We start from the raw sequence: 15,561 nt of genomic DNA, 5'->3' as shown, positions 1-15,561 counted from the left end.
TCAGATATATATTATAATATATGTGTACTCCTAATCATAATTCCATGAGGTGAATATTATTTTCTGTGTTGTAGAAGATAAATCTGAGGATCAATTTAGATATCTTATCCAGAATTACATAAATTTTAATCAGTAATGGGTTTTTATCACATATCTCTCTGATTTTGCAATCATTGTGTTTTCTTTTAATATCAGGCTCATGAAATATGTTTAAAATAGAAATTCAATTTTAAAAATCTCCAGCATTTTGTACTTATATTTAAATTTATTTCTATATCAAAGTAAAACATATTTTACTCCTATGAATATAATGTGTTTTATTCAAATAAAGGAATTTGTTAAATATTTTTAACATCCAGCTGTTGTGTCAATTCCTGGAGAAAAACATAAATCAGACACAGATCTTGTCACCAAGAGGCTCGTAATTTAGGAGAAGCACTCTGTTAAGAACTTCATATTCTTGTTGTTGATATATACTAATAAAAACAATATGACTAAGTTGTCAATAGTGGAGTCACAATATTTTATTATTTTCTTTTACATTAGTGTAAGGGGAATGGATATTTGTCTGATCTACACATCTTATTTCCTTTAATAAAATTACAGTGTCAGTGTGATGCCAGAGTAAAGGACTACTGTTCAGGATATATGAGAAACTTCAAAAAATTCAATAACTATAAAACAAATAACCCAATTTATAAATGGGTAACTCAGGCATGGTGGGTGCACCCCTATAATCTTAGTACCCTTGGAAGCTAGGGTATAAGGATCAAACATTTGAGTATAATCTGAATGACCGAGCATAGTCTGCCTCAAAATAAAAACAGCAAGTGCTAAGGATGTAACTCAGTGTGAAGACCATTGGAGTTTAATCCCAGAATGCTTCCCTCCAAAAAAAGAAAGAACAAAAAGATAAATAGCTCTATATAGACATTTATTGAATGAAGACATGGGAATGGTGAAGGTGTATATGAAAAATTCACAACATTACTAATCTTGAGGGAACTGTAAATCAAAACCACATGCTATCACTTCACCCTTGTAAGAATCATTATTAGAAAAATAACTGAAGATAAGTGCTGATGAGAATGTGGAGAAAAGGGAAACCTGTAAGCATTTGCACTGTCAGTGGGAATGTAAATAAGTAAACTCCTTATGGAAAACAGTATATTATTTCCTCAAAATATTAAAACTAGAACTACCATATGATCTAACAGTCCCACTACTGGTATGTAGCCAAAACAAATGAAATGAGTATGTTAGAGTTACCACGTTTATTGTAGCACTATTCACAACAGTAAAGAAATGGAAATAACCTAAGAGTCTGGCAACTAATGAATGGATAAAGTAAATATGTTACATATCTGCAACAGAACCTAGCTAATCATAAAAATAAAAACTTATCATTTGCCAAAAAATGATAGAAGTGGATATTATTGTATTAAGTGAAATCAGCCAGCCACAGAAGGACAAGAAGCACATGGTATCATTCATATGTGCAATATAAAGATAATGGATGTTTTTAGAAATTGAATGTGGAATGGTGATTACTAGAAGGAGAAGAGCATTAGAGGGAGGGAGAGATGGAGAAAGGTTGATCAATGGGCATAAACTTTGATAGAAGTAATGAGTTCTAATGTACTATTGCACAGTAGAGTGACTGCAGAAAATATATGTCAAAAAGATAGAAAAAAGATTTTGATTATTTTCACCATAAAAAGTGTTTGCAGGGATAACTATGTTTAATCTGACTTACACATTTGTCATATTATACATCACACGTTACTTTGACAAACATAGCATGGTACTTCATAAATATGTATAGTTTTTATATTTTTACATGTCAATTAAAAGATAAATGTAATTTTCAAAAAATTCATCTTAAATAAGTGAGCTAATTTCCACACTTAGGATAATTCTTTCAGATAATTCTCTGATAGAATTTATTTCTGCATATACAATTTTTTAACTTTTATTATTCACATGATTTCACACTTACTAAAAATAGTTGATCATTGAACCCTTGTGTCTGTCCATAGTCTGAAGCAATTGCTGCATAGATACCTGTGTTAGCTTTTGGTCACTATAACAAATACATGAGATAATTAACTTAAAAGGGATAAAGGTGTATTTTTGCTCACAATTTTGGAGGTTCCAGTCTATGATTGGTTGGCTCCATGGCTTTGGAGCCTGTTTTGAAGCAGTACATTTTTGTGAGACTGTTAGTGGACAAAAAAATCTACACAGTAAGAAAGGAAAAAGAGTAAGAAAGAGAGCAGGGCACATCCTCCATGATCTCACTTCCTTCCGCCTCTTAGGCTCTACCTCTTAAATGTTGCACTTCCTGCCAATAGTACCACAGATTTGGGAGCAAGCCATTGATACAGGCCATTGGAAGACATTTTTCCAAACAACAGCAATCCATAAAGAATATATATGGGGGGAGGGAAGACAAAAAGACAAATCAATTTAGTCCTTAAAAGAATTGACTTAGGAGTCTGACATGACTTGATCAAATCTAGGTTCTGTTTTTTATTTACAGTAGGACTATGGGGAAATTATTCTCCTTTGACTCTTTTTATACGAACAAAATAAATACAATATTTACTTAAGGAAATAGCTGTGTGGAATGAATAAGATCTTTCATCTGCAAAACTGGAATCATAGTTCCTGGAAGATACTCAGTGTTGAAAGATGAGAAACATTGTTATAAATGAACTAAACTGAAGAAAGGTAAATACTAATATGGACAATACATAGAGTATGTGAGAGTTGATCTTAAGATGTAGATTTGCTCAAATGTGGTGACTTCATTGTACTGTGACAGACCAAAGCTGTGCAAGGTAAAGAGCAGTCTGGAGGTCTTTCGAAGCCCTTGTGCATGCTCATGATACGGTCTCTTCTGAGCTGTATCTCCTGCCACAAAGTTTTCTGTTTTTTGTCTGCTACAACAACGAAAGCCAAAACTTGTTCCACTTTTGTGAAATTACTCTGAAAATCAGTAGTAATGCAGGGCAGATGGGAAAGGGAAGCTGATCCAATTAATTAAGCCAAAAAGAAGACAAAGACCAAATGTGGAAAACCTCAGCCAGAAGGAGAAAATGTCATTGAGTGATTAGCATCAAAATAAAGAGTTTAGTATGAAAACTGTCTTGCCTCCTAAACATGTCCTCATTTATGAAATACAACAAAAACAACAAAAACAATTACCTAAATGACTTTTATAAAGTCTGTACAGTTTGTGGCCTATGATGTAGAAGAATGGAAATGTGAACAGTTGAGGTAGGAAGGCTGTGAGTGGATCATGATGTAGAGTGAGCCAGGGTATTGGATGCAGAGTCCTATTTACTAGTCAAGGGAAAATGTTGAATTGGAGTTTGGATAGGAAGCTTGGATTTTGAAGAAAAGCTTGGGTGGAGATATAAATTCAAAAATAATTAGCATACATAGGACATGTAGCCTGTGTGCCTGGATGAGGTCATTAATGAAAAAAATATAAATTGAAAATATCCTTGTGCTCACTTGGCAGTACATATACTAAATAGAAAATATCCAAGGATGGATTCCTGGGGGCTGCAACATTATAAATAAGGGAGTAAATGTAAAACTACCAAAGAAGACGGTGGAAGCAAAGAGCTGTGAAGGAGGAAAACCACAAAAAATAGGCACCTTGGGAAGCTGAGTGAACAAGTTTAAAGAGAAGGGATTGATTAAAGTCAAATATTTCTCTGAAAATTGACTAGAAACTACTCGTTTAAAAGTTATTTGGGCCCTTGAAGAGAGTAGCTTTGGTAGAATAATGGTAGCAGAAGTTTAACACCGAATGGAAGAAAAGGAATTGCAGAGAGTAATTTCTGTATCTACACATTTTTTTGAGGCTACATTGTCTTAAAAGATAGAAGGATAACTTGTCCTGCGTAAACAGGAAACAAAAGAGTTTAAGCCATAGGACGAAGATCTAGGAGAAGAAAAGACATGGGCCAGTGTGGTTGGCTGTGAGAGGGAACCATGAGGATTCCTCAAAGGTAGCATGTTTACAGAGGCTTAATGGAAGAGATACGCACAATAGACACTTCTTCAAGGTGTTGCGGAATATGTCATATAAATCTTTTCTATTAAATACTAAAAATTATATGTTGATTATTAACAAATTTGTTGCAAATATTGTTTCTGGGGCAGTAATAGAGGACTGGTCTGTGTATTGCTGTATGTTTGACAAAGAGTCATTTAATATAGAAGTGTGGGTTATATTTTTATTGAAAGTTTCTTATAAATCAGTATCTTCTGGAACATATTCTAAATAAGAAGGGTGTGTGCAGGAAAAACCAGAAATGAACAAATTATTCCACCCATACTTGCACAGGTCATCATCAGAATTAAGAGGTACAAATGTACACTGTGTATACAAGTGTATACTCTATTGAACAATGTGCTTAATTTTAAAAAGTAGGTAAATAAATCCCTGTGGGTAATGCCAAGAAAAAGTTTACCCAAAAGTAGGAAATCAAAGGCAAGCGAACATTGAACTGGACCTTAAACAACAAGCAGGGTTTTATATTCAGCGGTATGGGGCATTTGTGACCAAGTAGCAGCCAGAGCAGAGGCAGGAAGACTTGAAAGGATAGATTTTATCTGGAGAAGATTGAGATGTGGGAGTTGAGAGTAATAATAAATGAACAATAGGCTGTAACATAATTTGAAGGTGCTTGACAAATAACAATGAAGAACAGGAAGGAAGGAAAAGAAAGATGAGCAATCTTTCAATGTTTCATTCAGAACTCTTTTTTTTTATGGCAACCTGCTCATATATAGCTTTCAGTTCGTTTGCCAGGCACTGGGCCAGCATCTAGATATGACTGGCTTCTTTCCCACTGAACCACTGCCACATATTGCTGCACTGGGGACAACAAAAGGCAGTTTCTCTGCTGGAAAGAGTGCTGTAATTGAGCTATTAACATGGCACAATGAAGGAACAAAGGATGTATTGATTATTTGAATCTTCATGATGTAAAAATATATACAGAAAAGACTGGAAGCAGCTGGTTTTGGCAGCAGATATGTGTAATCCCAGCATTCTGAAAGGCTGGGGCAGTAAGATTGCGCAGCCCAACATCGGCAATTCAGCAACTTAAATAGACCTTGTCTCAAAATTCAAGAAAAAAAAAAGATTGACTGAAGATGTAGCACAGTGCAAAGGTCCTGGGTTCCACTCCAGGACCACAATAAAATAAAATGGATAGGATAGGATACGATAGGATAGTTATCATTTTTCATTTCTTCTACCCTGTCTTAGTCCCATGACTGAGCCACATGTGCATAGGAGAAAAGAAGTAAATTTAGTCTAAACCAAAGATATTAATATATATTTATTGTTTCCAATGGTATCAGGATAGTTCTGATGCACTATTAAGTGCTATATATTTTCAATAGAGTATGAAATCTGGATGCTCTCCAAAAACTATACTCTGTGTTGCAATAAATTTGGCAAGTATTTCATATTATATCCCCCCTTGAAGTTTCATTGACATTTTAAAATCCATGAGAAGTATCACACTAAAAAAAACCTCCTGTGTTTAAATAAGTGCTTTCTAAACAAATTTCACCAGAAATGTGTTGTTACTTAACATACTAGCATTTCACAAAATAAGTATTCTGAAGAATCCACTTAGGAGCCTATTGATTGTAATATTATTAGAGACACTTAATAGAAGAATAGCTGCCGAAGTACAAGAAGCCAGGCACACACTGTGGAGGAGGCTTTTCACTTGGGAATATATAGTAATGTGCCCTCTTGTGAAGGGAGTCAGCCAGTGAGTAATTCTCTACTAAGTGTGTATTAGACACCCTAGTACCTCTGTTAGGCACAAGGATTATGGTTGTGGTCTCAGAGAACAGGATCCATTTCAAGTTTTTATCTTTGAAATAAAAGTATGTCAATAAAGAGATGATAGTTCTGAAAAAAATACAAAAAGAAAAAGGCTTTACAGCTCCATTGTTGGTTTGGTCTGTCTGAGAAGCTGAAAGTCAATCACCCTTTGTTGCTTAGAGGTGTTCTCCACTTTATCATTTAGTTTACTGCTTAGAAATAAGACTCAGTTCCATCTTTATAATCCTGTAATAAACCTGGGCTTTCTGAATTTTCTATATTCCCTTTAAATAGTACTTGAAAACAAGTTTTTTTTTTTTCCTGATGCATTGTTTTCGTATGAAATGAACAATTTGTAGGAACTGCCACCAGCGAGCATACAGTCAGATAGAAGAAAATAGTCCATAGTCATCCTTTTTTTTTTTTTTTTTTTTTTTTTGGTAATGGTGATCAAACTCAGGACCTTGTGCTTGCAAGGCAGGTGGCAGCAACACTGAGCTAAATCCCTGGCCCTAATTCATTCTTAATGTATTATGATTTTCAAGTTTTTGCTTAAGGCTCCAAGTTTGCTGCATAATATACTTATATCAGTGTTACACAGGTGACAGTTTTACCAAATATTTTCACATTCATTTAACCTGTATCACCGTCTTTCCAGCCTGTTGGCACTTTTCCTGATAAGGGAAACTGAAGCCCATACAGCATATGTTAACTGATATATCATAGAATCATCTCATTTTTAAATAAAAAATGTCTGTGTCAGTCACATTGAACTAAATTGTACCACGGTCACAAAAGGCCCATAGTATGGTTTATATCTGGATGTCCCCCAGTCTCCTGCACTCATAGCTGAAGTCCTAAAAGGGAATTGAATCACAGGAGTGGTATAGCTAAATGTGATGTAGGAAGGTGGGGCCTCGTGGGAAGAGATAGACCACAGGGGGTGTGACCCAGTGGGGTTTATCTCCCTCTATGGTTCCTCTCTTCTCTCTCTACTTCCTGGTTTCCATGATGTGAATGGCTTTTCCTGTCCAATCCCCTTCTGTCATGCTGTTTCTTCTTTGGAGCTTATGGACCATAAACTGAAAATGAGCCAAAGTAAACTTTTCCTCCTTTAAGTTGTGAGTGCCAAGTATTTCTCCCAGCAATGAGTAAATTGATTAATACAGCCCCTCAAATCTTAGACAGTTTTAGAAACAGATTCTGTTTTAGCTAACATTGGTGTCCCTTACAGATACGCAGTTTTGAGTACATCTTCTTCAGTCTCTGTGTCTGTCTTGGACTTGTTGATACCATGGAAGAGGGAAAAGGGTAGGACAAAACCATCCTCTTAAAGCTTCTGGGTGTTTTACTTCTAATCACATTCCATTAATTAAAGCAAATACTACAGCTTATCAAACTTTCATACAGTAGTGAATAAATCTTCTCTACAAAGAATTGTCATGAAGGAAGGTGGCACAGGCAAGGCAACAAATATATAATCTACTGTGCCTAAAATAAGAGATATACAAGATAAAAGAATTAAACTTTTAAACTTGAAAGTACTTTAGTAGTCCTTTAATCCAAACTTCCTTTTTGATAAATGGAGGAACTAAAACTCAGAGATGACAAGTAACATACCTAATTCAAATAAACTATTGGATTCAAAATAGAGCTATTCAATAGATTTTTTTTTTCTCCTGTGGCTTTTTTGAACTATAAGGAATGTATAATAAACTGGATAAATTTAAATTTTATGAGGTATGCAATTTGTATAAATGTGAAATCATTACTACACTCAAGATAAAGAATATATTAATCAAATCCAGCATTTCCTGTGTCCTTATGAAGCCATTTCTTCTTTCCCCGCCTGCCTACATTCTGTTTTCTGATATTTTTAATAAATTCAAATCCATATTATGTGTATTTTTTTCTGGTCTGCTTTTTAAACCTAGAATATGCTTTTGAGTACATCCTTGTTACTATAGGTATTACTATCCTATTCCTTTATAACACAGAGTGATGTTTAATTAAATGAATATTTCTTACTTTCATCAACCATTCACCTGATGCTAGGCATTTAGATTGTTGTCACATATTTTTTTCTATACTAGTAAAAAATTAAGGTACAAATCTTTATGTGGTGCTTTCATTTTATTTATTTGGGGTAAATACCTGGCAATGGAATGGCTAGATCATAAAGTAGACATAATTAACTTTCTAAGAAATTTTCCATAGTGTTTCCACAAGTGGAAATATAGTGTTTCCATAGTGTTTCTCACCAATATGTGAGAATTCTAGTTATTCTGCATCCTTACCAACATGTGATATGGTTTGATCAACTTTTTTCTGTTTGTCTTTCTTTTTTATATGTTTTAGTATCTTTCAGTGGCTTTAATTTACATTTCTCAAGTAACATTCTTTTTTATGGTAAGAAAACATAAATTTATGTAAATTATAATACTGGCTCTAATATGAAAGAAAAATAGGCAAAATTATGAGCAAGATATAGTATACAATGTTGGGATATAAACAGGTTATCTTGTCATGATTTGAGAAATGTAATGCAGTAATGTACAAGTTGTGTGAAAACGAATCAACTTTGTCAAAAACACATATTCACGAGTCTCTGAAAGTATATATTTTAATATAAAATATGGCATCAGATACAGAGTATGCACACCAAAAATTTAAAACAAAGGTAGTAGAAAAATCCTATCAATTAACAAAATTAAGTTTTTTAGTGGCTTATACCACCCAATTTTATTGTTTGGGGGTTTTTGTGATTTTTTGGAGACAGGGTCTCGCTCTGTAGTTCATGTTGGCCTGGAACTCATCTCTAGTAACTTTCATGTGATTATTTGCCTTCCATACATCTTCTTTGCTGAAGAATCTTCAAGTTTTATTACTATCTAATGGTAGGTGTTTGTTATAATTGTAATAGAAGTCTTTTGTTAGGTATATGTTTTGAAACTATTTTTCACAATTTTTAAGTTGCTTCTTCATTTTTCGTGTTTTTTCTTTTTTCTTTTGTACCAGGGATCAAACTCGGGTCCTTGCACTTGCGGGGCAGGTGGCGCAACCACTGAGCTCAATCCCCGGCCCTACTTCTTCATTTTTTATGACAGAATTTTTGAAATGCAAATTTTTTATTTTGATGTACTTGAATTTGTTAAAATTTTTTTGTAGTTTGTGAATTTTTTCGCCTTATTAACCTATTTCCCAGTTAGAGAAAATAAAGTGCAGCTTCTTCCCAGCATTAATTTAATTTTCAGTGATCAAGAATTACATGGACTCTTGATTTATGAACTCAATTCATTCGCGAGGGCTGGTTTTAACTCAAGTTGGTCAATTGAAGGCTCAGGCTTCTCTACACAGCTTTCAAAGTCTCTCTCCTGTACACAGGCAGATCTCAGTGTCCTTAGAGAGACATTGGCCCAGGATTTCTCAATTAACCCCACGCAAGAAAGGATTTTGTAATGTTCCTTCCAGAACTCTTTAAGGGCTAAATTTGTATCTGAGACCACCTGGAAGCACAACCGGCCAACATTCAAGTACGAACTCATGAATTTGTTCATAAGTTAAAACTAAAATTCTGGTCATAACCCAAATTGTTTGTATGTCAGCGGTCATAACTTGAGGATCCACTGTACAGTAGCTCATAAATGGAAATACCACTACTAAAAATAAAATATTATGTAGAATGATGTGTTTTGTTTCTAAAAACCATAGATATACTAGAAAGACAAAAAAATTATTATAAATACAAGGTACTCTATGTCATATGTTGGGAGGTAAATTTAGGGCTAGAAATTACAAGTTATCATGGGGTGAATATTTTAGCTGTAAGTACCACTGGCAAGTATTCTAGTGTCAAAGGGGAAATTGGTTAAAGGATTCTTTCTAAGATGAAGACTCTCATATATCCTTTCTCCCTATAGTTATATTGCTAGGTTTAAGAACATGATTCACTTCTCTTTATTTTTACATATCATATGAAATATGGGTCAATATTTATTTTACCTATGTATTTTTTATTGTCAGTTATTAAAAATACTAACTTTTACCTATTTGTCTTTGCAAACCTTTGTCAAAGATTAATTAACAATATATATGCAGGTGTATTTCAATTCTATTCATTTCTGTTTGACTATGGTTAAAACAATATGATACTGTCTTATTACTGTAGTATAATCCTTCAACATAGGTTTTTTTTTCTATTGAAAGTCATTTTAGCTATCCTAGACTGTTTTCTTTTCCATGTAAATTTTAAAATTAATTTCTATGAGAAAGCCTTCTGAACTCAGGCTTCCTTTTATTTTCTTTGGAGTATGGATTTTAGTTATCGCAATTGTTTTATTGTTTTTGTCAGCTAATTTTATCACCTATGTAATTTATGAACCTATTACCATTGATATTTTCCCTCCTTATTGATGCTTATATTTTCTTGCTTCTTTTCATCCCTATTAATTTTTTAACTGGAACGAAGACACTGTAATTTTACCTTTTTTGGTACTAAATATTTTTGCCTTACCATAAATATTCTTTATCTTTGTTCAGGGAATGGAGTTACATTACCTAGAAAAAGGTTAGTTTTCTTTTTAATGACTTGTTCTTATGCCTTGTTAGGCAGGACTAAAGCAGCCTTTAACCCAGGCCTATTTTTGCCTAGTACTGAGCCAATACCCTTCTGATTGCCCTATTTAATTCCTAGTATATATTACCAGGCTTTTCCACTCTAGCTGATGGGAACACAAATGACTATAAGCTTTGGGTTGGCATCCAGGACTATTCCACCTTCTATCATTCTCTCTCTCTCTCTCTCTCTCTCCTCTTTCTCTCTCCCTCTCCCTCTTCCTCTCCCCTCTCATCTATTTCTGTCTTTTCTTTTCATCTGTCTCCTCACTAATACTTTGACCTATGAATTCTAGTCACCTTGTACTTCCTAAAATCCCTATTCTATCTCTTTAAATTAGATAGATGTAAAGCTCTATTTGCATTTTCCTTCTTGCATTGCAACCTAGAAACTCTCCAATCAATAAGTGGGAAGTAATAGGTTCATTTCTATCAAGGATCACTCTCCTGCCCTGGCTATTTTCTGATATAAGAAAACTCTTCATTTTAGCTAAATATAATTTAGTTAAATATATTTTGTTGCTGTTGCTGTTTTTGTTGTTGTTACTTCAGGTGGTAAATCTGGCCCTTATTTCTCTCAAAGGTGGTATATATTGATTTTTTAACCTAGTGCTTTCTTAATTTTATTGAGGTAGATATTAACATACCCAAACTTACATAATTTTTATCAGTTTTTATTATCAGGAGTTTTACCATACCAGATTTCCAATTGAACAGAATATCCTGAGCTTTTGGTTAGAACTTCATTGTTGAGAATTGATTGAAATTGGTTAGTGCAGATTAATGTGAACAGCAATGATGATATTAAGATATTAAAGTAATTGACACTACTTAGAATTTCTATGGTACATTTTTCAGTTAAAAGGTTAAATTTACTGGCAATATAGTTCTGAATAATTGTGTCAGTAAGGGCTAATGCTGTGATGTTAATGGTGGAAACTTAATTTTCAAGAACATGAACCTTAGAGTAATGGCCTGCTGGAAAGGATACGAAATATATTACTAATTTTGGCCATTCTAAGTATTTATGAAAATTTTATGTAAAAATAATATTTCTTCAAGCTTAAGAGTCAGAAACTGATTGAGTATGGTGATAAATGGCCATATTCCAGCAACTTAGAAGGCTGAGACAAATGGATCACATGTTCAAGCCCAGCCTGTGCAACTTGGTGAGAACTTGTCTAATCTAGGGATATAGGTTAGTGGTGTAATGTTTCTTTGTTCAATGCCTAATACTTCAGAAAACAAACAAAATAAAAAGTAAGAAACTCTCTTGTGATTAATACTTGGTGTGAGTCAAGTTGTTGGTCACTGTAGTGAATTAATTGTTGTAACAGCTCCAATTTGTTCGTGCATTCTTCTTTCTATGTCTTTCAATATTGCCCTTTCTCACTAACTCTAGCCTTGGCCTTATGGCTTAACTGGAACAATGAAACATTTGTAAATATGATATTAAGTCGAGAATTGAAAAGAATTTACTCATTGGGTCTCATCTTCTTCCTTCTCTTGGAACAATACCACCTGGAGGAACTATGTGATCTTGTGTGTGTAAACTTGGTCTAGTCTGTTGGTTATTGATAGTGTTAAGGAAAATCTAGGGACTTGATTTTATTTGGAAGATGACCTTTACTAACCTTGGTAAAATCTACTTCACAGACCCTGAGGAGCTGAAATTGCTCACATTGTACATTGAGAGAATTGCGAACTAAATATTTTGTTGTCATATAAAGTGCTAAGTTTTTGGGTGATTTGTTATGTGGCAAAGCTAACTGTTACACTCTCCTAGCTTCTGTAACTCTAGATAAGGTGTGAAAGATACCTCTGCTTCCTGTGTTTAACAGAAGTAGCACTGAAGTTACTCAGTAACCTTACTTAAGTTTTAGCTTCTAATTTTCTAAAAGGCTGTTCGAGATGTGTGGTATCTTTTGTTTTGGTGAATTCTCCAAAAAACAACAAAAAAGGGAAAACAGGGTTAGACACTGTGTTTGCAATGTACTGTAATTCAGTGTTATTTTAAATGCTTTGTTGGGAGATAGTATCCCATTAAGCAGATCTCAAGAGTGATTAACAACTCCTCAAATATTTTTCAAAGTTCTGTCTACATAAAAGCTGTTTCCTACAGAATGTAAAATAGTCAACTTTAGGAGTCCCACAGTCTGCCCATTTTCCTGTATATTTTATCTTAATGCATGTTAGAAACATCTATTTTTTCAAGGAAGCTAGAAAATTAAGAACAGTTTTCCATTTTATATGATTTCTTATCATTTCTTTCTCATCATCAAATTGTATTGATTTTAATTTACAAATTCCCTCTATACTAATTGTTCCACATTAATGCCAGTTACACTATTAAATCTAGCATTGCTTTTTTTCTAACTGAAAAACTTTTTGTGGCTTCCAGTGTAAATTTAATTCATCACCTTTGTAGACATTTGTTTCTTGTTAGAAAATATCGCTTATTAAATTTTGCCTTTGAATAGTATCCTATATTTTAAGATTTGGAAAGTAACAAGTTACACTTGATATAGAATAAGATTTGATTAGCTTAAGCAAATGAGCTGGTTCACAAATTCCTGCCACATGGATGGGTTTCAAGGCAGTCATGTATACCAAGGACAAATGAACTTAATTTCATTTTAGTTGCATTGTTGGAGAAGCAGATTTTCTCTTATTGTCCACTAGGCATAACCAGTGACCATGGAGCCCATGGCCTTGAAAGGAACAAAAGTGAAGAAAAAGAGTGCAGACCACAGAAAGGGACACTGTTTTGGGTCACATTGTGTGGACTCCAGATGCAGTCTCATTTTCAGCTACATTTATTCAACTATTTTCTCAGATGTATCCATAAGTTTCTCCCTTCTCTCTCTCTCTCTTTCTCCCTCTCTCCTTCCCTCCCTCCTTCCTTTCTTTCATTTTTACTGTCCTTTTTCTCTTTTTTGTTTTCCTTTTCATTAGGTGTTTTTGGAACAAAGTACGCTAGATGATCAAGATTTTAGTTTTAACTCAAAATTTTCCATGTTTTAATTCTATCTGTTTATTCCTTTCTCTCAATAAATCTGCAGTAACTTATTAATGTCATATTACCAAATTATTATGATAGCAGTTATCATTAACAATCATTTAGTAATATCATAAGTGATAACTTACTTATATTTGTGACCCTAGAGTAAGTCAAATGGACAATGGACGGAACCCAATCATGTCTGCGAGTCTGAAAAAGCTTCTCTTAGGAAAAGCCACTCGAGTTGATATTGGAGGTTCCATGGACACTTCCATTCCTATAAGGTGGCTGGAGGCCAGGCTAGCTTTGTGTCTCCCAGGACTGCAGCTCAGAAGTGGGTTGGATAGTGTGAATACTGAGTGGACAGAAAGGGACAGAGAGCATCAGGGAACATGCTTAGAAAAGCCCATGACACTCAGATATCTGGAGAACTTGTCTTGAATAGCGAGAATTCCTGTCCACTTATCACTCTTTTGAATTGGTTTCAAGAAAATAAACTCTTTTTTCCCATTTTCTTTTTGGGTTTTAATTGATATTTAAGTTGCTAGAGGCAAACCTAAGATTCTTCAATTGCAAATAAAGAAATGTATTCTCCCTTCTCTTGTACTTTCTTGTTACCATTACATTTTCTCCTTGTTCAGGAGAATTCTTCACTATGCATAAAAATGAAGTGTTAGCTCACATTTCAAGAGAATCCTTGCTTATAACACCCTAATGGCAGTCTGGTTCTTCATGAGAGAAGCATCTATCAGCTACTTCAAGGAAATGGAGCTCAGCTTTCTTTCTACTTTGGCAGGGAACTAAGAACACAGGCTCACAGACTAACCCCTCTAACAAAGAACGTTGGGTTGGAGATAGACATTTCAGCAAACTATATCACTTTTAGCCAGTAACGTTTAGCATCTCCCAGTGCTGAATACAAATATGACTTCACTCAGTGAGAGCTTGTGAATGTGTCAAGTTTGGAGGGCTTCTCTGTAAATTACATTCTAAATTTAAATGTTCTGAGGATAGAGATTAGACTGTTCTAAGGGATTTGCTGTAGAGATCATCAAATCTGTGTGGATGGCTTCTACGCAGTCAAATGAGGCCAACAATTTTCACATTCAAACTCACTTGAGTGGTGCCTTTATTATTCAAAAATCATTTTGGCTTTTGAATTATTTTTGTAATTCTTTCTAGCCACTGAATAAAGTAACTCTAAAAGGAAATAATATACACTAGCTTCTCTAATTCTTGTATTGGAGAATTCAGTCCAGAACTTTCTGAATTTTTATGATAACAAGTTTCTTTCTATTTCCATTTTGATTTTCTGGAAATTTGAGCCAAGTTGGCTTCATAATTTATGTCCATTCTTTTGAGATATTCATGGTCTTCTTAGTGACATTTAAGTTAACCTGCCAGGGTAGTTTATTTATATGGTGACATGTATGTGAGAACTAGTCATGAATAGGAAAGGTTTCTTAGAACTACTGAGTAATGAGAAGGATTATCTTTCTGTGAGTCATTTCCACAGAAGTAAAGAATTATTAATTTGATGGAACCTGTTTGCTTGAGGAAACAGATCTTGGGGATTCAGCATTAGTAAATCAGAGAAGACATTATGCTCTTATTCTTTTCTTAGCTGAGATATTCCTTATTGGAATAAAGAATGCTTTGTGTTCTCTTTAATTGTGAGTAGATATTATAAAGCCAGTTTTCTCTTATGATGGTTTAAAATAGATTAAAAGTGGGAAGGAGTGAGATTGTTTAAAGAGATTTTCAAATTTCATGTAGGAAATTTTGTTATCCAAGTCAAGTATTTAGGAGAAAGTCTTCTCCCTCATATGTTAAATCTAAAACATGGTTTAAACCTTCTTTTGGGTGCATATGGGCTCAGCATCCAGTAGCATCTGGTTGACAGGAATGACAGGGAGCTGACAATTTTTGGATAGTGTGTTGAAGCAATACTCAGGACAAAATTTAGAAAAGACTGCCCTTGATTCTAGAAAATAAAAGTTTTATCAATAAATTATCATTGCCTTATAAAAAAGGTACGTTTGTGGCCGAACATGACATTGACTGCAAGACTCAACGAAGA

The 15,561-nt window shown here is 34.1% G+C and overlaps 1 long non-coding RNA gene across 2 annotated transcripts in view; it reads left to right on the top strand.

Moving 5' to 3' along the window:
- LOC147827862 (uncharacterized) overlaps window positions 1-15,561 on the top strand; it is a 348,252-nt gene that overhangs the window by 261,867 nt on the left and 70,824 nt on the right. The window lies entirely within an intron of this gene.

This window comes from Heterocephalus glaber, unplaced genomic scaffold (genome assembly GCF_053883595.1).
Source record: "Heterocephalus glaber isolate CG9 unplaced genomic scaffold, H.glaber_assembly_v1.0 deba00001429, whole genome shotgun sequence".
Taxonomy (NCBI): Eukaryota; Metazoa; Chordata; class Mammalia; order Rodentia; family Bathyergidae; genus Heterocephalus; species Heterocephalus glaber.
This window is presented reverse-complemented; position numbering and strand designations above follow the sequence as displayed.